General features: G+C 33.1%; 1 pseudogene; it reads right to left on the bottom strand.

Moving 5' to 3' along the window:
- Window positions 1–17218: 17218 nt before the first annotated feature.
- Window positions 17219–21497, bottom strand: part of LOC123939308 — a 55626-nt pseudogene continuing 51347 nt past the window's right edge.

Below are 21497 nucleotides of genomic sequence, written 5' to 3'. Positions count from 1 at the left end.
GATCATAAAAGTTTCCAGAAAATGCACAAACAGAAGTTGGGATCTAAATTCACTTTATTCTTCTTTCCCAAAAAACTATAATCCTAGAAGATGGTTTAAACTGGTCTTGAGTTGGTAATGACACAAGACCAATGACAGACCACATTTCTGAAGAAATGCATCTTTAAACTCAGGCTTTCAAAAATCAACACGTAAAGGTATATCAGCTCGCAACAGAATAGGCAATAAGTACATAAAGAACAAACTACTCTGGACAGTAATCAAAAGAAACGAGAAAAGACAAGTATGTTTTATTTGTTTAAAAAATGGATTTGTAATTAGGAACAAGAGAGCTTTAAAAAATTACTAGATTTGGAGAAAAATAAAAATTTTAAGAAGTAACCATACAGTATTTGAGATTACAAAGTTAATGAAAGAGTAAAATAACAGATTTGAAATGTCTGGAAAGGGATTAGAAGCCCCAGAATAGATCTGAAAAACAATAACAGCAAAAGCAAGGAAATGGAGAACATGAAAGAGATAAAATACATTGAAGATAAAATGAGACAATTTGGCATATGACTTTTTAGAATTCTAATAGTAGTTAATAGAGAAAATGTGGAAGAGGCAAAATACACAGGGATACTGAATGAGAATTTTCCAGAAATGTTTAAAGTTACAAACTGTTAAATGAAGATTAATGGATTCCAGAAAGAATTCCCATTTTGCCATATCATCACGAAGCAGTAAAACAGCAAAGGCAATGAAATATGTTAAAAGCAGTTGGGGAAAGAGGGAGGATGTTATGTACAGAAGGATGACAGATTGTCAGCTGACTTATAATAATAGAAACTAGCATGAATACAAAATTAAATTTAAAAAATTATACAATCTTAATGTGAGATTGTACCATTGAGAACCTATCATTAAAGGAATTTCTTAAACATACACCTCAGAGAGAAGAAAAATGAACCTAATAAGAAATTCTGAGGTCCAAATAAGAACATCCATTAAAAAAAAGTCAAACATGCCAGTGAACAAAAATACTTTGATATATTAAAATGGAAATAATTTCTAACAAGTGGCATGAAAAGGAAAGCTAAACTATTTTATGGAGTTGACATGTAATTTGGAAAGTTGTCATCAGTCAGAGAGCTCTTTCCAGTTATATCTTATAGAAATGTAGTAAAATTATCATTAACTTTATAACTCATTAAATTAGTATATTGAAGAAAACAACTAAACAAATTCAAAAGAATATATATCTTGAAACTCATAGAAAAAAATTAATGGAATTAGAAAATATAATAAATCAAAACCGAAAGAGGATAAAAGCACACTGCACACACACATTTTCATATATAGAGTGAAGTAAATAGAAAAAATAAAATGACTTAAAGATAAATATAAATAAATCAGCAATCAAATGATATATAAAGAAATTATTTAAAAGAAAAATATTTTTATGTTGGTTTAAAACACAAATGCATCCATGTGCTATTTACAAAAATAATGACTAAAACACATAAAACAGATATACTGAAAAAATATATAGATATAATGAAATCTAATAATAAAAACAAAAAGTTGATGCAGATCTATTGAAATTAAAAGGAAAGATTTTAGGCAGCGTTGAAAGCATGATGGGAATTTTAATTTTAAGCTCACATGCCCCTAACATAATATCTCAAAACTATAATTAAAATAATTAAGAGAAGTAAAAGTAAAACTACACACCTATCATTAAGGTATTTATTTTTTATATAAGTCACTCAACAATTAACAGCATATCCAGAAAACTATATTTGTAGATTTTAAAAACATACAATAAATCTTATTCAGTGAACAAGTAAATAAGACATTACATGACTATAAGACACACCTTTTCAAGCATACATGGCTTTGTACACACCACTACATTTTCAATGTATTATTTCATAAAGTAGGTCTTTCTTATTAAATTTCAAAACATTATATAACAGAAGTCAAAAAAAAAAAACAACCTTGTTTTCTGTAAAGGTGCAGAGAGTAAATATGCACATCTTTGCCTGCCATGTAGTCTCAATTATAATTACTCAACTCTGATGTTATAATGCAAAAATAGAATTGAAAATATGTAGATGAATGTCCATGACTGGATTGCAATAATTTTTTTTTAAAGATTTTATTTATTTATTTGACAGACAGAGATCACAGGTAGGCAGAGAGGCAGCCAGAGAGAGCGGAAGGGAAGGGAAGCAGACTCCCCGCAGAGCAGAGAGCCAGATGCCGGGCTCAATCCCAGGACCCTGCGATCATGACCTGAGCCGAAAGTAGAGGCTTTAACCCACTGAGCCACCCAGGTGCCCAAAACTTTTTTTTTTTTTTTAAGCAAACAGGATTGGGGCTAGATTTGGCTTATGGGGCATTGTTTATTAATCTCAGTTATAAAGTACACATTACTTGATGACATATATTCAAGTTCAAATTCATTCAATACTTAATACAATTTTATATGGAACAATAATAATTTTTTTAAGAATAATAATATTTTTAAAGATATTTCTATATATCCCAAATCAAAAAATAAATTATAACAAAAGTGGGAGTATATTTAGATGTAAATAATAATGAACATAACACTTTATAAAAATGTCACAAATGCTAACTCAAGAACCACTTATGAACTAAATTAGAACTTAAAGATTGAAATTCAAAGGCATAAATGAATATACCTAAAAGATGAAAATTAATGGCTAATTCAAATAAGACAATAAATAGTCAAAACAAGAAAAGAAATTAAAGAGAATACAAAATTAAAATGAGTCAAAAACACATTTATTTTATTTTATTTTCAAAGATTTTATTTATTTACTTGACAGACAGAGATCACAAGTAGGCCAAGAGGCAGGCAGAGCGAGAGAGGAGGAAGCAGGCTCTCTGCTAAGCAGAGAGCCGGATGGCAGACTGGATGACCTGAGCCGAAGGAAGAGGTTCTAACCCACTGAGCCACCCAGGTGCCCCCAAAACACATTTATTTTAGTCAAATGGTTAAAAACTAAAATCAAATAAAATTTTAAAAGAACTGAAAAGCTGGGCTGCCTGAGTGGCTCATTTGGTTAAGCATCTGACTCTTGGTTTATGGTTATCTCAGGATCATGAGCTCGAACTCTGTGTCAGGTTCCCCCCAACTCAGCATTCAGCGATGTGTCTGCTTTAGATTCTCTCCCTCTGCCCTTCCTCCACCTCTCTCAGATAAATAAGTTAAGAAAAAATCTTTCAAAAAAAAAAAGAACTGAAGAATTTTGCAATATTTCCTTCTCCTCTTGAAGGTGAAAAAAAATGCACGAGTACCAATAGTTTAGAAGAAAAGCAGAAAAAAATCATAAAAGTAACATATACTTAAAATAGGAAAATATAAATATTTTGCCAATGTATTCAATATATTTAATAATTTAAATTTAAAAAGCATGCAAAAATATAATTAAGAACACAGACTTATGAATAAGTGTAGACAATAATAAAATCAAATGAATCAATATTGAAAAATTATTGTAACAACAAAATAGGAAGCTCAGTTTTTACAGATGTGTTATATCACATATTCCAAGTAATTTAATTACAATATTATACTATTCAGAGAATGCAAAAAGTAGAAAAGGTCAGTCTACTCCTTTTACCAAAATAAAACAGAGATGATAATAGAAAAGATTATTAAGGTCAAGTGTATCACAAAATACATGCAAAAATCTAAAAAGAAATAAGAAAATGTATTTAAAGGCTGCTATATACATATACATGTGTGTGCATAGATACACATTTATTCACCACACTGACACATTAAACAGGAAAAACCTATGCATGTAGCAAGATATAGAAGGGACCATTTGGTAATGCCTTCCATATGAAGTAAAAAGAAAGAAAGTAAAAAGAAAGAAAAACGTCCCGAAATAGAAACCAGAAGGATAGGACAACCACAGTACTGTGTGGTGAGAACCTAAAAAGCATTTCTTAAAAGATAAAAATACCAAGGACACCACTATTAATAAATCAGCCTATTGTATTAAAAACTTTGGCCAGTGAAAAAGTAAAAGAAAGAGCCCTAAAAGAATTTTCCCTTTGCATTTTTTTCCTCTTGCCACCTGTTTTCTTTTCTTTTTTTTTTTTTAAAGATTTTATTTATTTATTTGACAGAGAGAGAGATCACAAGTAGGCAGAGAGGCAGACAGAGAGAGAGAGAGAGGGAAGCAGGCTCCCTGCTGAGCAGAGCCTGATGCGGGACTCGATCCCAGCACCCTGGGATCATGACCTGAGCCGAAGGCAGCTTGCCACCTGTTTTCTACCAATAGTCACAAATATTCTTCTGTCACTTCTCTGCTGAATCCAATCCAGTTGTTTCTCTCACTTTTTTTTTTTTTTTTTTTTTTTTTAGTTACATCCCAAACCCTAGCAATGGTCTACAAGGAGTCCCATGATCTGACTCTTCTCTCACATATCTGTACTCTGTTCCAGCTATTCTGTCTTTGCGACTTAAGGCACATGCTCACTTTAAGATATTTTCAGCAGCTTTTCCTTTGTGTCGACATGGTTTTCTATAGCTATTGCAGTCATCCTGATCTTTGCTGAAATTCAGTCTGCAATGAGGCCCAGCCTGACAGCCAGGGTAACACACAGCTTCCTCTCCACCATCTCCTGCACTCAATACCATCGACCCAACCTCACTATTTCTTTTCCTAGAGCACATATCACCGAACATTCTATATAATTTACCTAATTATTATTTACTTTGATAAGCTGACCATTTAATAATATTATCTGACTAGTACAATTTGAAGAATGGAAGTTTGTTATTAACATGTGGTGAAAACAGGTGCAAATTGAAACTATCACAAGCAAATGGGGATATGTTTTTTTTTTCACTCTAATCATTTTTTTTCAATATTACGAGTTCCATGAAAGCAAATATCTTTTTTATTGTTGTTTAATGACATAACTCAGGTGGCTGGAATAGTGTCTGCCAAAATAAATATTTGTTCAGAGACAAAATGGCTGACAACTTCTTCTTAGTTATTAAAAAAAAAAAATTCTTCCCTCCCCCAAATACTCTGTGATCCTAAAGGCAATCAAATATTTTTGATCAGTTAACTAGGTTGTGCATGGAACTCTTAATAATTCATATAGCATGGATTCTCAGTTATTCAGCACGCAGGAATCATTCCCGAGATGTAGCCTTACATTGATATGGCCTTTTATGCAATTATCTTGAATGAAAAGTTTTGGATTTTTGACATAATGCCAGAGGGGTTTTTTTATGTAATATATTTTCTTTAAATGTTAAAGTTGGCTTTCCACTCATTTAAAAATTAAGTAGATTTTTGCAAAATAAATTGGAGAAGCAGGTGTCGGCAACTAGAACACATATATGCTGGCAGATAGACAAAAGCATTTGGAGCCTTTACATTCTTGCCAGTCTGATGCCTTAGCACAATCTGCAAAGTGCTGTGAGGATTGTCCTTATGTTTATTCATTGAATAGAAATATTTGCAAATTTCTCTTTCCCCTTTGGATATAAAGTTCTGTGAAATATGATAAAGTAAAAGGAACATTTCAATGACGGAATCTGCATACATATTTCCATTACAGGCAATAGAAATACTTGTGACTTCTCATCATTCAAGTATGAATATATATTTAAAAATCTACTATTACATACCTCTTTATATGAGAGCAATCAATAGAAACCTTAGGAAATTAATATTTATTTTAAAATATGATTATTTAAAAAATTAACATTCTAACCATTTAAATCTAACTCCAGATACATGGAAGAAAAAGTGCAACAAAATACTGTATCCGGTTTATGCAGCTAAATTGAACCCCTATTGGATTTTGAAATATTTAAAATTATAAACTTTAGATATTTATAATCTTTAAAGGGAAAGTCTTTGTTGTGAATTTGCATTAAAAAAAACCAGATTATTAACTTTGGCAACATACATTCCTTACCAAGTGCTTTGCAAATGCAAGCTGTTGAGAACAAATGAGATTGTCTTAATACCTGTAGGGTATGTTCATTTATCTTCTGTTTCCCATACTCTGATTCTATTTGCATTGCACAAAACCCTCCAGACAAAGACTCTTACTGCTTGCATTCTAGACAAGACAATGAATACACATACCCATAGATGATGTATATCATACATCTTGCATATATGTCACTTATTATTACATATACACACATATCACACACACATACATAAACTCATGCACATGAACACATATACTAGATATGTAAATTTGGATTACCAATACTACATCAGTTAAGAAGTTTGTTTAGAAATAAACACCCAAATTCCTAAGTCTTTTTCATCACTTTTAAAATAAGGGCCACATGATGCTGTCTTCTAGTGTAGAAGCAGGTAGTATAATCCTAACTATATTGTTCTTCAGTAACTAACATGAGTCAGAAAATCCACCCTCAGGAGGACCTTTCTAAATTAATTTGCTAGCTGACAGCCTGGGCTAAAATAGTTGCGAACATAGTTACTGGAAAGTAATTGAAGTCACCCAGAAATCACATGTACAAGGAATTGAAGACATTTTCTTTCTCTATATAGATAACACAAACATTTCTGGACATGTTATCCTCATATTACCGTCAAATGTTAACAAGGATATTGCACACTTGTCTAGTGCTTTCTGATCTCTGTGAACTCAGAAACTTCCCATGCACAGATTTATAACCATCACAACTCTGTCCCAAGTAATGAAAAAAAGTCACAAACAACAATAAATTTCTCAGTAAACTTGAAATTGTAACATGCACCCCACCAGAGAAGTCAGTCTGATGTAACAGAGAAAGGATTTGTTTTGTTGCTAGGCAGAGAATAAACCCTGATATTACTAAGGGATAGTAGGTCAAATTATTTATTCTCTCTAAGCCTTACTTCTGCCACCTCTAAAATTGGAATAAATCATAGTTTCTGTGTATGTGCTGAATATTAAATGAAATAAAGTATTTAAAGTTCTCAGATCATTCTCTGCTTAGTATATGGCATATGTTTCCTTCCTTTTCAAAAAGTTAAATATTATCATGTTATCTTAAATTTTTAAATTATTTGAATTCTAATTTATTTGAAGTAGTCTAGAAACATTTTACTGTCCTTTAAAATGATGCAAAACCAAATATGTAAGGCATGGGTCTTTTAAACTTATATCATTAATAATAGAGAAAAGAATAAATAAAATCAAACTAGGGATACTGTTAATACTTTTTGCACAATTAATACATTTTCACACACTGAATTGACAACTATCTATCTATACAAGCTTTCATATTTTCCTGTTAATTCAGTATTTTCTAAAACAGTTTTTTTTGCTTTTCTTCAAATGTATGTTTTTAGTTATAAAGCACCTTGTTAATTATCCACTTTATAACTCAACAGTATGAATAAAATAAATAAACACAAAAAAATAGGCTTAGTGGATGACATTCATCATTTTATAAAGTTGTAAAGATTAGCTGAATCTTGGTCTTTTTAGTCTTGTTATTTTCAAGCATGTTCTATGCAGTTTTAAATATACCCATTTGTACATTTAAAAATAATGTCCTGTGGTAATGTATTTTGGAGCTGACTGCCCTCTTTGACACAAGACAGATATCTACTTGACAGGCTGTGCCAAGTTTTCATCTATTTCATAAAATTCACTTATCAAGGCAATTTTCAAACTTTTCTAAAAGGAAGCTCCGAGCAATTAATTAATTTGCTTTTTGATTATAGTTTTCATTGCATTGCTCCCAGCCAAGAATTTTCTCTTTTGAGTTTAAAACACAGTTTGGTCATATTCATTCATAATTTGCATTATTGGCTTCAAAATATTGCTCTGAGTGTTATTTGCATTTAGTTATTGCTCAGGGTTTTCTCTCACAAGAGACAACAAAATGCAGACTCTTTTGAAACTTCAAAGTCATAAAATCCATATTTTAAGTATCTTTAAAAAAAAAAAATCTCACTTTTTTTTTTTTACTTTGGCTAATGAGTAAATTGCAGTTACGAGAGCCTACCTGGAAGCAGGAGCATACTCTTTCCACTCCTGATGATTTCCAGTTATTATTCATTTTCTCCATATTTTATTGATTATAATATCACATATTAAAAATCTTTTAATCTCTGACCCCTATCTCAGTTTTTAAGAATAGAACTATAAAGTATTATTTTTAAATGGAAAAATATCTGTAAATATAAATACTTTAGAGTGTATATTGTAATTTATTTGCCAAATAGAACTCACAGAAATACTATTTAAACTGAATATATTTCCTTTATATGTAATAGGTATGTGGGGCAATAATCAGCAGCTTCAATGAAGAATAGATAGTTTTACAAAATGACCAATTTACAAAATGACAATATCTAAAGCCAAATGTGTTGAACTTTGAGAACACTAAAAAAACAAAACAGAAACAATCCATTACTTTCTACTTCCTCTAAGTAACCAGCACTCACTATACAGACCAGGGAATCAATTCTGCCTTGTTCTAGTTCCAGTATAATAGTGTTCTTTTACCACAGTGATCATCCTTCCAGGTTCCAAAATAAGGCTTTTTGGGAAAAGTATTATTTACTGGCCACCTAATTATCTGGACATTGATGAAGAAGCTTGAGATCGACTAACATGGAAATGATTGATGAACTTACTTGTCCTTTTATATGGCAAAATCTTTAAGAGGAAATATATCTAAAATGTTTGTTTACTGTGTTTTAAGATTTAAGAAATAAGCAGTCACATACTTGTGTGGTGCTGTATAAGATGATTCTCCACCACACAGCTCAGCTGTATTAATTCTCATTTTGACAGCACAGTTTCAAAAAAGTGGAGCTGGAAATCATTGAAGTACAGTTGTCTTCTTTGAGGTCTAATTAGATTAAATGGAATATTTTTATTATTATAATGAGGAAACTGCAATTTTTCTAGCTTTTTAAATTGAATCATTACATTCATGATACCTATCATATATATTTAATTGAAATTGTGAATCAGCAATCATAAAGATATTCCAATATATAAAATACTCAAATTTGAATTAGTAATACTCAATCCTTAAATATTTCTTGGTTCCATAGATATTTTTTTATTTCAGGAATTACCCCATTACCTTATTATAATGAACATGACTTCTTTATGACATTCACTCAACAGCAGAAAGAGTAATCTATAGGGACTCATTCTCCTCTACTCTCACGTCTATAACAGATGCCTTGTATGGTTCCAATAGTTAATTTCCCCTATATACTTGAAGGAGTTGAAAATGAAAAGCTGGAGAAAAAGAAGGAATAAATTTAGATTCTTTATCTTATAGAGGCTTATAATAATCTATTCCAGTAATTTAATAAAGTATATAAAGAATGCTGTATAGATTTATAGACTTCACTCATTTATTGCAAAATATTTAGAGGAAGCATAGCATGTTACCAACAGCCCTATAGTCATATAAGAGAAAAAAAAAATACCTGACACTTTTTTTTTTTTTTTACAAACTCTTTCTGGAAGCATACTGTATTAATGTTTTAAACTAAATTGCAAATAGAGACAGCAATTGCTTTTGGATTATAGATGCTGAGAATTTTATGTATTATCAACCACTGATAACTTTAAACTCAGAATCATCGAGTTTAAACATAATAAGAATTCTACATCAACATTTAACTCAAATACCCATACAATTCAAATTCAAATGTCACTACTATTACATGTTGCAAACTGGCAAGGCATATGCTTTATATTGCTTAAATTGAAGTCTCATTTGGATAAGAAAATATTGATGCACAAATGTGTGTGTATTAATTAAATTTATATTCAAATGTGTAACACCATATAATATTTGAGATGTGTACTCTTCTCAAAAAAAAAAAAAAAGGAACAAAATTACACATTTACCCCTTTGCACCACTGTGACAGAGCTGAGTAATGGTCATCTATTAGTCATCTATTAGCTAGATCACAGCACAATTGATAGTTTCCTACTATCTACTCCTCCCCAATGATTTTTTGACATTTAGGCCCAGGGTCAGCTATTAATCACAAACGTTTTCTTTTTGGCTTTTCTTATGAAGAGAGAGTTCATGAAGGAAGAAGCACACTTCCTGTATCCCTGAATAAAAATCAGACATTACAAAAAATCAATCAGCTTCATATCTTACATCTGGCTTGATTATTTCATTTCTATCACTATGCGAACTTCTGTACACATTTAAGTTTTGGAGCTCTGCACTACAATATTTCTAAAGGTGATTGTATGTAATTTTTTAATTACATCATGCTAGAATTCTGCCTCAAAATGCAGCCCATGTCACTGAAGAACAGATCCAACTATTAAAACTGTCTCTTTCTTTTTTTTAACTTTTTTTTTTCATTAGGAACCTATTTTTTTCTTTCTCACCAATTTACTTAAGAGTGATCTGCTTGTTGCACAATAGAAGTTTGCAGAGTATATCCACGGTAACAAATACAGGATCAAAATGATACCCTGCACAGTCCAATCATTTATCTGTGTTAAAGCATCATTATAAACTGTGAACTAAGGCTTTAGAAAAACATCATTTAAATATCTCCCTGTCATCTACATTAAAATTCATGGTGTGTACACACGAAAATAGACTCAAAATGGATAAAGAACCTCAATGTGAGAAAGGAATCCATCAAAATCCTTGAGGAGAACACAGGCAGCAACCTCTTCGACCTCAGCCGCAGCAACATCTTCCTAGGAACATTGGCAAAGGCAAGGGAAGCAAGGGCGAAAATGAACTATTGGGATTTCATCAAGATCAAAAGCTTTTGCACAGCAAAGGAAACAGTTAACAAAACAAAAAGACAACTGACAGAATGGGAGAAGATATTTGCAAACGACATATCAGATAAAGGGCTAGTATCCAAAATCTATAAGGAACTTAGCAAACTCAACACCCAAAGAACAAACAATCCAATCAAGAAATGGGCAGAGGACATGAACAGACATTTCTGCAAAGAAGACAACCAGGTGGCCAAAAGACACATGAAAAAGTGCTCCACGTCACTCGGCATCAGGGAAATACAAATCAAAACCACAATGAGATATCACCTCACACCAGTCAGAATGGCTAAAATTAACAAGTCAGGAAATGACAGATGCTGGCGAGGATGCGAAGAAAGGGGAACCCTCCTCCACTGTTGGTGGGAATGCAAGCTGGTGCAACCACTCTGGAAAACAGCATGGAGGTTCCTCAAAATGTTGAAAATAGAGCTACCCTATGACCCAGCAATCGCACTACTGGATACTTACCCAAAAGATACAAACGTTGTGATCTGAAGGGACACATGCACCCGAATGTTTATAGCAGCAATGTTTACAATAGCCAAATTATGGAAAGAACCTAGATGTCCATCAACAGATGAATGGATAAAGAAGAAGTGGTATATATACACAATGGAATACTATGCAGCCATCAAAAGAAATGAAATCTTGCCATTTGAGACGACGTGGATGGAACTAGAGGGTATCATGCTTAGTGAAATAAGTCAATCGGAGAAAGACAACTATCATATGATCTCCCTGATATGAGGACATGGAGATGCAACATGGGGGGTTAGGGGGATAGGAGAAGAATAAATGAAACAAGATGGGATTGGGAGGGAGACAAACCATAAGTGACTCTTAATCTCACAAAACAAACTAGGGTTTGCTGGGGGGAGGTGGGGTTGGCAGAGGGGACGGGGGTTATGGACATTGGGGAGGGTATGTGCTATCGTGAGTGCTGTGAAGTGTGTAAACCTGGCGATTCACAGAACTGTACCCCTGGGGATAAAAATACATTATATATTTATTAAAAAAATTTAAAAAACATTGTTGACAAAAAAAAAATTCATGGTGTGTGTTTCTAAATATAGTAGAAAAGCATGGCCTTCTTCACATATAAGACTTAATTATTTAGATGTATATAAACCATGCAATTCTCTTTCAATTATTAAAGAATCAGGATGAAAACTAAAGAGATTTTTTTTTGAAAGATTTTATTTATTTGACAGACAGAGATCACAAGTAGACAGAGAGGCAGGCAGAGAGGAAGGAAAGAAGGCTCCCTGTTGAGCAGAGAGCCCGATGTGGGGCTTGATCCCAGGACCCTGAGATCATGACCTGAGCTGAAGGCAGAAGCTTTAACCCACTGAGCCACCCAGGCGCCCCTAAAGAGATATTTTTAAGTTAAATGTGTTCTGACATGCTCCCATGTGAGATAAAATATTCTCAGTAAATGTTATAATATATTATAAGCAAACATTATGCTTCCTTCTCATGCCTGAATTTAAAATTTAAGCTGTGGTTTATCTAAATAACCAAGGTATACAAGCTAACATTTTGGGACCACTATATCTACATAAGACAGTCATGTAGCCATGCTCTGTAGCCAGAACATTTGTGCAAATTAGAATAGCATGAATTTATATAAAAACAGAAAAATACAACCTCAAGAAATGTGCTTTATTAAATATCAGTGGGGGGCACGTGGGCAGCTCAGTCGGCTAAGTGGATGACTCTTGATTTCTGCTCAGGTCATGATCTTAGAGTCTTAGGATGGAACCCCGATTTGGCTCTGTGTTCAGTGGGGAGTCTGCTTGAGGATTTCTCTCTCTCTGTCCCCTCTATCTTTGTCTCTCAAATAATAAATAAATATTTTAAAAAATAGATCAATGGAACACATTTTGGTGTTAAAAGAAACATAAATTTTAGGAGAATTAAAATTAACTATGCTTGTTATATATAAAATTATGTTTGGTAAAAACTCTTCTAAGGCGAAATGTCTATTCAGTCTATTCAATCATTGGTCTATTTCTTTCTCTTTTTTATTTCTTTTTTTTTTCTAAAGATTTTATTTACTTATTAGAGAGATAGAGACCACAAGTAGGCAGAGCAGCAGGCAGAGGAAGAGGGAGAAGCAGGCTCTTGGATGATCAGGGAGCCCGATGTGGGGCTCAATCCCAGGACCCTGGGATCATGACCTGAGCCAAAGGCAACCACTTAACCGACTGAGCCACCCAGGTGCCCCTCATCGGTCTATTTCTAATGGTTTATTTAACATCTAATTATTGAGTTTGAACAGTTCTTTATATACTCTGAATATATTTCCTTTATCAGATATGTTTTGTAAACATTTTCTCCCAATCTGTGTCTTATCTTCTCATTTCCATAATGGTGTTTTTTGAAGTACAAAGAATTTCCAATTTTGAAAAGGTCCATTTTGCCGTTATTTTTTCTTTCTTATGAAGGATCATGCTCTTGCTGGTTCAGCTAAGAACTCTTTGCCTAACCCATAGTCATGGTGATTTTCTCCTACGTATTCTTGTAGACATTGATTAGGTTTAGTTTTTGTATTCAGGTTTATGTATCCCTTTGAGTTAATTTTTATGTACAATATAAATTATCTAATTAATTTATTTTGCAGATGAATGCCCAATTATCTCAGCACAATTTGAAGATATCCTTTCCCAATGAAACCTATTACAGATTGATACAACCGTAAATACAAAGGTTATTTCTGGACTCTCAATTCTGTTTGATTGATCTTATATACCTGTTCTTTCACCAAAGCTACATTCTACACTATCTTGATTACTGTATGTTTATATAATTCCTATCCAAATCCATATAAATGTTAAGTTCAATTTGACAGTGTCTACAAAAATGGCTGTTGAGATTGTTAAAAACATGTTGAATATAATACAAATTTGCAGAATTGCTCTCTTTATGATGTTGACTCCTCCACCCATACATACAGAATGAAAATTCTCCATTTACTTAGGTTTTCTTTAATATTTCTCAGCAACATTTTATAGTCTTCAGGTTGCAAGTTTTGAACATATTTCGTTAAATTATTCTTTTCTATGTTATTATAAATGGAATTTTTTCAGTACCGTATTTTGGTTCATTGCTGGTATCTAAAAGCACAATTAATTGATTTCAGGGCACCTGGGTGGCTCAGTCGTTAAGCGTCTGCCTTCAGCTCGTCATGATCCTAGGGTCCTGGGATTGAGCCCTGCATCAGACTCCCTGCTCATAGGGGAGCCTGCTTCTCCCTCTCCCACTCCTTCTGCTTGTATTCCCTTTCTTGCTGTGTCTTTATCAAATAAATAAATAAAATCTTTTAAAAAATAAAAGCAGAATTAATTGATTTTATTATATTTATTTTGTATCCTGAGATGTGATGAAATAATTTTAATTCCAGAAGTTTTATTGTATATTCCTTAGGATTTTCTACACATAGGATGATGTCATCTACAAACAGCAGTTTTATTTCTCCTTTACAATATAAATGATGTCTATCTATCTATCTATCTATCTATCTATCTACTTATATGTCTATAATTTTTGTCCAGTTACACTGGCTAGAACATCCAGTATAATGTGAGATAGAAGTGACAAGAGCAGGCATGCTTAACTTTTCTAATTAAAAAAATGTAGTGACTCAGTATCAGTTTCGTTGTTCTATTGCAAAAGTATAATCATTGAATGTTTCTAATTCTTAAGTCTAGTGATTTTGTGTTAATGAGTACTTTTCTTTTTCCAAATTGATATTTGTTTTAAATTATTTTCAACATAAGTAATTATATTTCACAAGACTTTTATTAAATACACATTTAAAAAAGTTTATCTAGTCATATGAAGGAAGAAATATGTTTTAGTTTATTAAATTAAATTTTAAAATTAGTAATGAAATTAGCAATATATCATTCCATATAGATAGACTCTTGGGGGCATTTATTCAAGATAGATCATATGTTATTACGCTATATATTCTGGTCTAAAATATATTTAATAAAAAGACTGATATTCATCTACTCAATTATGTTCTTAAAGTATTTATATCAACTTTTTCTTAGAAATATAAAAATTAATTATGATTTTTATTACCTCTGTCCCTGATTTTCAGGAGATTGGATTTATTTTATTTTTTGTTAAAGTTTTATTCTTGATAATGTAATTTTATGGAAAAGAAGGTTGAATATATAAGCTTATGGGGCGCCAGGGTGGCTCAGTGGGTTAAAGCCTCTGTCTTTGACTCAGGTCCTGATCTCAGGGTCCTGGGATCGAGCCCCGCTTAGGGCTCTCTGCTCAACAGGGAGCCTGCTTCCCTTCCTCTCTCTCTCTGCCTGCCTCTCTGCCTACTTGTGATCTCTGTCTAATAAATAAAATCTTTAAATATATATATATATATATAAGCTTATACATTGGAAATATACTTACTGAATATTTTATGTTTATTTTGATGTTTGGGTTGTTTTTCCTTAGGGGAAAAAAAAACTCCAAACAACATACTTTTCAGAGTATAGCTATGGTTTACTTTTTAATTTTATTTTTATTTATTTTTATTTTAGTATATAGTTGACATACATTACATAAGTTTCATGTGTACAACACGACATTTCAACTTTATGCTATAGTCATCACAAGTGTGTCACCATCTGTCACCATACAACACTATTCCAATATCATTGACTAACTCCCTGTACTGTGCTCTTTATTCTCGTGACTTATTCCATAATTGGAAACCTGTATTTCCCACTACCCTTCACCCATTTTGCCCATTCCCATCCCCACCCCCTTCTCTCTGGCAACCATCAGTTTGTTCTCTGTATTTATAGGTTTGATTCTGTTTTTTCCTTGCTTGTTTATTCATTTGTTCTTTAAATTCTATGTATGAGTGAAATCAGATGGTATTTGTCTTTCTTGGTCTGACTTATTTCACTTAGTGTATGGTTATTCACCACCTATGTGGTTGCAAATGTCGTATCTCATTCTTTTTTATGGGTGCATAAATTGTATTTTATATATATATATATAATCTTCCTTATCCATTCATCAATCAATGGACATTTAGGAGATTTCCATATCTTGGCTACTGTAATAATGGTGCAGTAAACATAGGGGTGAATATATCTTTTCAAATTAGTGTTTTCATTTTCTTTGGGTAAATACCCTATAGTAGAATTACTGCATCAAATGGTATTTCTACTTTCAATTATTGAGGCATCTCCATACTGTTTTCCATAGCAGCTGCACCAATATGTATTTCCACCAACAGTGCATGAGGGTTCCTGTTTGTCCATATTCTTGACAACACTTATTATTTGTTATTTCTTATCTTTTTTATTTTAGCCATTATGACAAGTATAAGGCGATAGCTCATTGTAGTTTTAATTTGCATTTCCTTGATGATTAGTGATGTTGTGCATATTTTCATGCATCTGTTGGCCATCTACATGTCTTTTTTGAAAAATAGAAAAATATATGTTCAAGTCTTCAGCCCTTCTTAATTTTTTAAATTTATTTTTAAGTTTTTTAGAATTACACATATTCTTTCTTAGTCAATAAGATAGTTCTGATTAAGAACAGGTTACTATTAACCAATATGCCTTTATTTTCACTGACTATTTTTTTTTCAAGAGATTTATGGTGGTTTCTGATGTTGTATCTGGTATTCTATAACAACACATCACACTAAGGGCTCACTATGCAGCTTTGAAAGAGCAAAGAGGTTTTTTGTTTGTTTGTTTTGTTTTTTGTTTTTTCTATCTTGCATATCATCTTCAATCCATCAGGAGTAGCTTCCTGCAGCTCTGCAATGAGAAAGAGACTGAGCTGAATCCAGGAAGACTCAGTGGAGACATAAGGCTGCAATTGATAGTCACACCTGCCACAGCGGCAGAAAGGAACATGTATGGGAGGGTGACCCAGGACTAGTCTAAAATAAGCCTAAAGTGAATCAACACTGTTTTATGCTCTGGATCATATTAGAGTAAAATCAAAGAGTAATATCATAGGAGACATTAATCTTTAAGATATTCTTTCAAAGGGGACACCTGGGTGGCTTAGTCAGTTAAGTGTCTGCTTCATCTTGAGTAGATCTCCCCATCCTGGAATCAAGCCCTGCATCAAGTCCTGAATCAGTCTCCTTGCTCAGAAGGGAGTCTGCTTCTCCCTCTCCCCCTGCCCCTTCTCTCCCCACCACTCCTGCTCACTCGCACTCTCTCAAGTAAATAAATAAAATCTTTAAAAAAAAAAATGTTCTTTCAAACTGTCAGAATAAAAACATTAGACCAAAGTGTTTTTATAATTAAATCACTCATTTTTTTCACTCATAGGTTATATGCATACACATTGAAAATAAAAGACTATTATTTAATTTAAGCTATGTTACCATTATATAGATCGTATTTAAACATGGGTTAATTATAGTAATAATGATCCATATGTTACTGGAGCAGGAGCTTTATAATTCCAAATGTAATATTCAGAAGAAATTTTTTTCCAGTATGTACTTATTTTTGGTTTTTCTGATGCAGAAACTTGAACTAAATGCTGATCTGTGTAACTACCAGTGAATGAATGTGTAATCTAAGATTCTAAAATGAAGTTTTAAATATGCTGTACCTCCAATCCAAATCTGGTCAAATGGATGCTTCTTATGACTCTTGGCTCCAAAAATTACAGTTTCAGAAAGACTAATTTCCATTGATCTGAGGAATTGTATCCAATAATCCAGATCAATATAAGCTTTTCTCTTGAAATACTTCAAGCTGGCCAAAACTAACTTTGCATTCCACATGTGTAATTGAACCTCTATTATAAAAAGGTACATGAGCTTTGCAGATTTTAAAATTATTTTTGACACTTTCATGAAGTTTTAAATTAACTGTTATTTTTACTTGTACTTCTTCCTCTTTCATTTGGAAAAACAAAAACAAAAACAAAAACAAACCCACAATTGGCGGGACAGGGACCTGGAAAGTATAGTAACATAAAGAAAGGAAAGGAAAACACTCTTCCTTTAAAGGAAGAGTGAATGGAAATTTGTAAGGTACACTAAGTGCAGAATCATCCATTGCATCAATGCTACTACAGGTCAGAATGCCAAGGTCAAGAGAAGTCACACAAGGATGAACTAGAATATTCTGAAGTGGAGATCCATTGGTGGGGAGACTCAAGCTGATGGTAATGTTTGGCATGATTCTTTCTAAATTACACTTGCAAATGATAGCTCCAAAGACTTGCCTTGTATCTGCTATATCCTATTTATCATATTGCATGGATTTTACCTCTTCAGTGATAGAAATAGAAACTTGTGGTTTTCCTTTGTAGGTTCTAACTTTCCAGGCTGGCTGCTTTTATGGATGCATCACAGAAACAAGACTAGCACTATCCAGTGAGTTCTGTAGGTTGGCATCCAAGAAAATTCCAGTGGACAGTTTTATTAGAAGTAAATCAGACAGTTGTTCAATTTTCTATTTATCTCAGTGTTTTTTTTCTGTCCCAAGTAAAAAAAAATATATATATATATCTATTTTACCTCTAAAAGAAAAGAGCCTTGTGAAATTCCACTAACGCTAATTAATGGTGGATGAGGAGATACAGCTTATTCCAGTGGAGCATAAACATATATCATGTTATTCTTCAGAAAAGTAACAACTTCCCAGAGTTCTCCACCTCTTAGGAGACCATAAACAGATGTTTTATTGTGTGTGAACCAGTTATCATGACCCTGTATCAAGTTCTTATCATTATCCAACAATCTAACTTCAAAGAGTGGTGCTTTAAGAAAGGGATCATCTTTGGGAATAGGCATATAATTTACTCCATTGAAGACCTTGGCTCATTTTCCAAGAGTGGGATATCATCTGGAGAATCTGATGGTGCCACAATGTGGAGATCCTGGTTCATGGCTATGAGCCACACTGTCCACTGAGCCAAGATAAGCCACTAAAACATTAGCTCATCCCTGAGGTCACCAAGAAAAAAGGACATAGACTGGCCTTCTCATATGGACTATTACCAGACGCTAGGCTCACCCAACCTGAGCCACCTTCTACCCCACCACAATAGGTCTGGCTCAGCAAAGACTAACTCCATCAGGTGAAGTAACTAAAACCTCTGAGTCTCTCATGCCACAAAAGTTCTGTGAATCCTCACCTAGAATCTCAAGAAACATTCTTCCCCAACAACTCCAGTACTTTCTTCCTATACAGTTTGCTTCTTGGACAGTGACCCAGAAGGATCATGTTTCTTCACTCACCTCAGCAAGGAGCCTCTGCAGTCTGCCTGCTGCTCATTTCCCTTCAGTTCCTCCCTGTAGCTAACTGGCATGCACCTCTACTTCGCTCTGCCATTTTTTTAAATTGGATTGTTTGTTTTTACAGTGTTGAGTATAAGTTCTTTATATATTTTGAATATTAATCCCTTACCAGAGATAACATTTGTAAATATCACCTCTTGTTCTTTTGTTTTATTGATGGTTTCATTCACAGTGCAAAAGCTTTTTATTTTGATGTAATCCCAATAGTTCGTTTTTGCTTTTATTTCCCTTGCCCCAGGAAGCATATCTAGAAAAATTTGGTATGGCTGATATCAGAGAATTTTCTGTCTGTATTCTCTTCTAAAATTTTTATGGTTTCAGGTCTCATATTTAGGTCTTTAATCCTTTAGTTTATTTTCGTGTATGGTGTTAGAATGTGGTCTGGTTTCATTCTTTTGCATGTAGCTGCTCAACTTTTCCAGCACCACTTATTAAAGAGATTGTGTTTCCCCCATTGTATATTCTTGCCTCCTTGGACATAGATTAATTTACCTTATAAATGTAGGCTTATTTCTGGCCTCTTTATTCTGTTCTATTGATCTATGTCTGTTTTCGTGCCAGTATCATACTGTTTTGATTACTACAGCTCTGTAGTATATCTTGAGTGTGGAATTGTAATACCTTTAGCTTTGTTGTTCTCTCTCAAGATTGCTTTGGCTATTTGGGGTCATTCACGGGTTCCATATAAATTTAGTATCATTCTACTTTTGTGAAAAATGCTGTTGGTATTTTGATACAGATTACACTGAATCTGTAAATTGCTTTGGATAGTGTGGACATTTTAATAATAGTAATTCTTTATCTGTGATTTAGTTTAATAATTTATTCTGAATTACCAGTTATAATTATATGTAGACATAGAAAGGAAGTAATTTATAAAGTTATTAATATGAGGTAAAGAAATTACTTAGACATTATTATTATTATTGTTATTATTTTTATTTGGCTTGCTGTGTCAGACTTGGAAAAACAGAAACACCACTTACACTATCTCATCCTAGAAAGACCTTCTGTCCAACTACAATGTCTTAAAGTCTGCGGTGCTTAGGACTTTCAGGGTACACCTACCTTTTAGAGCAGCATCTATGCTCTTGTAAAGGAGGTGCCCGGACAATGGTAGACTATAAGGGCAGTAAAAGGATTTAGCCATTACTATGCAACAAAGGGATTTCTTTAACAGGCAGTATTTGCTCTGGAAACTTTCCATTGGGCTGGCTCAGGTGTTGTCATGATGGAATTACAGCCTGATTATTTGCCCTGCACAGTCCTACCTGCTTCCCTTTTTGTTTTTCAAAGTGTTACTTTTTAATATACCTTTTGTAATTCTAGCTCCCTTTCAGTATCTGCTCCAGGAGAATGCAAACTGCATCACTTCAATTAGAAGGAAAGCAGAGTCATTATAGAAAGCTTTTAGGAATCAATATGGCACTGGTGGCAGATGATGAGGGAGTGGAAGAGCACTATCAGAGAGCTAACCCAAGAGCAAGAAATATGCTCTTCTGGTTTGTGCATGTGACCCCTTGAGTTCTGAACTGACCACTTATGTCTCAAGAACAATCCACACAAGTGCAATCAGTACACAACAATTAATAGATTCAGAAATGACATTAACTTAATCCATTCACAGACATTTTGATATTGAAGTAAACTTACAGAAAATAAACAATCTGAAATTCTCAGAACTAGGGTACTAAAACCACCTTTATCTTTTGCTTGTAAACCTTTACTGCCCAAAGTAATAGACTGCTTTTTACTATTTTTAAATATCTGGAAATAAGAATTTATATTCATTTTGATATGTAAAATCGTGAGTATTAAAATATGATGTTCATAACTTATCCAAATTTAGAAACCTTTCCTCACTAAGTAACATATCATAATATCAGAAGTACTCTTTTTCCAACCCACTTGCATCTTCCTTGTCATTTTGAGAAACTCTGAAACACAGCACCTTCCATTCTAGGAAACTAAGAATCATTTTGTGGAATAAAAGATATATTGCTTATGTGTGAAGCAACTGTATAAAGACAGAAAAAAAGAGAAACACTTCTCACTATATGATTATTCTAGGAAGTATAAAATCAAAACACAGGAATATAGTTCATGTTTTAGTTGCAGGAATGAGAAGTAATAGGAATACTAGGATTAAGAATGTAAGGAAAAACTTAAAAACATAAGGAGAAAAGTAGAAATAACTCGTGAACTTAAAATGTCCAGATGTAAAATGATGCTGGACACAGGGTTGTTACTGTAGGATTCCAGTTTTAATTTTGGAAAAAACATTTCTTGGAAATGACAATTTCTGGAAAAGGGAATTCTATAAAGATGGAAACATCAGTTGTAAGGGGCATGGTGTGAACGGAGAGTTTGACTACATGA

The sequence above is a fragment of the Meles meles genome, chromosome 3, assembly GCF_922984935.1.
Source record: "Meles meles chromosome 3, mMelMel3.1 paternal haplotype, whole genome shotgun sequence".
Classification (NCBI taxonomy): Eukaryota; Metazoa; Chordata; class Mammalia; order Carnivora; family Mustelidae; genus Meles; species Meles meles.
Note: the sequence above shows the minus strand (reverse complement) of the source record. Positions and strands in the feature narration are given on the sequence as shown.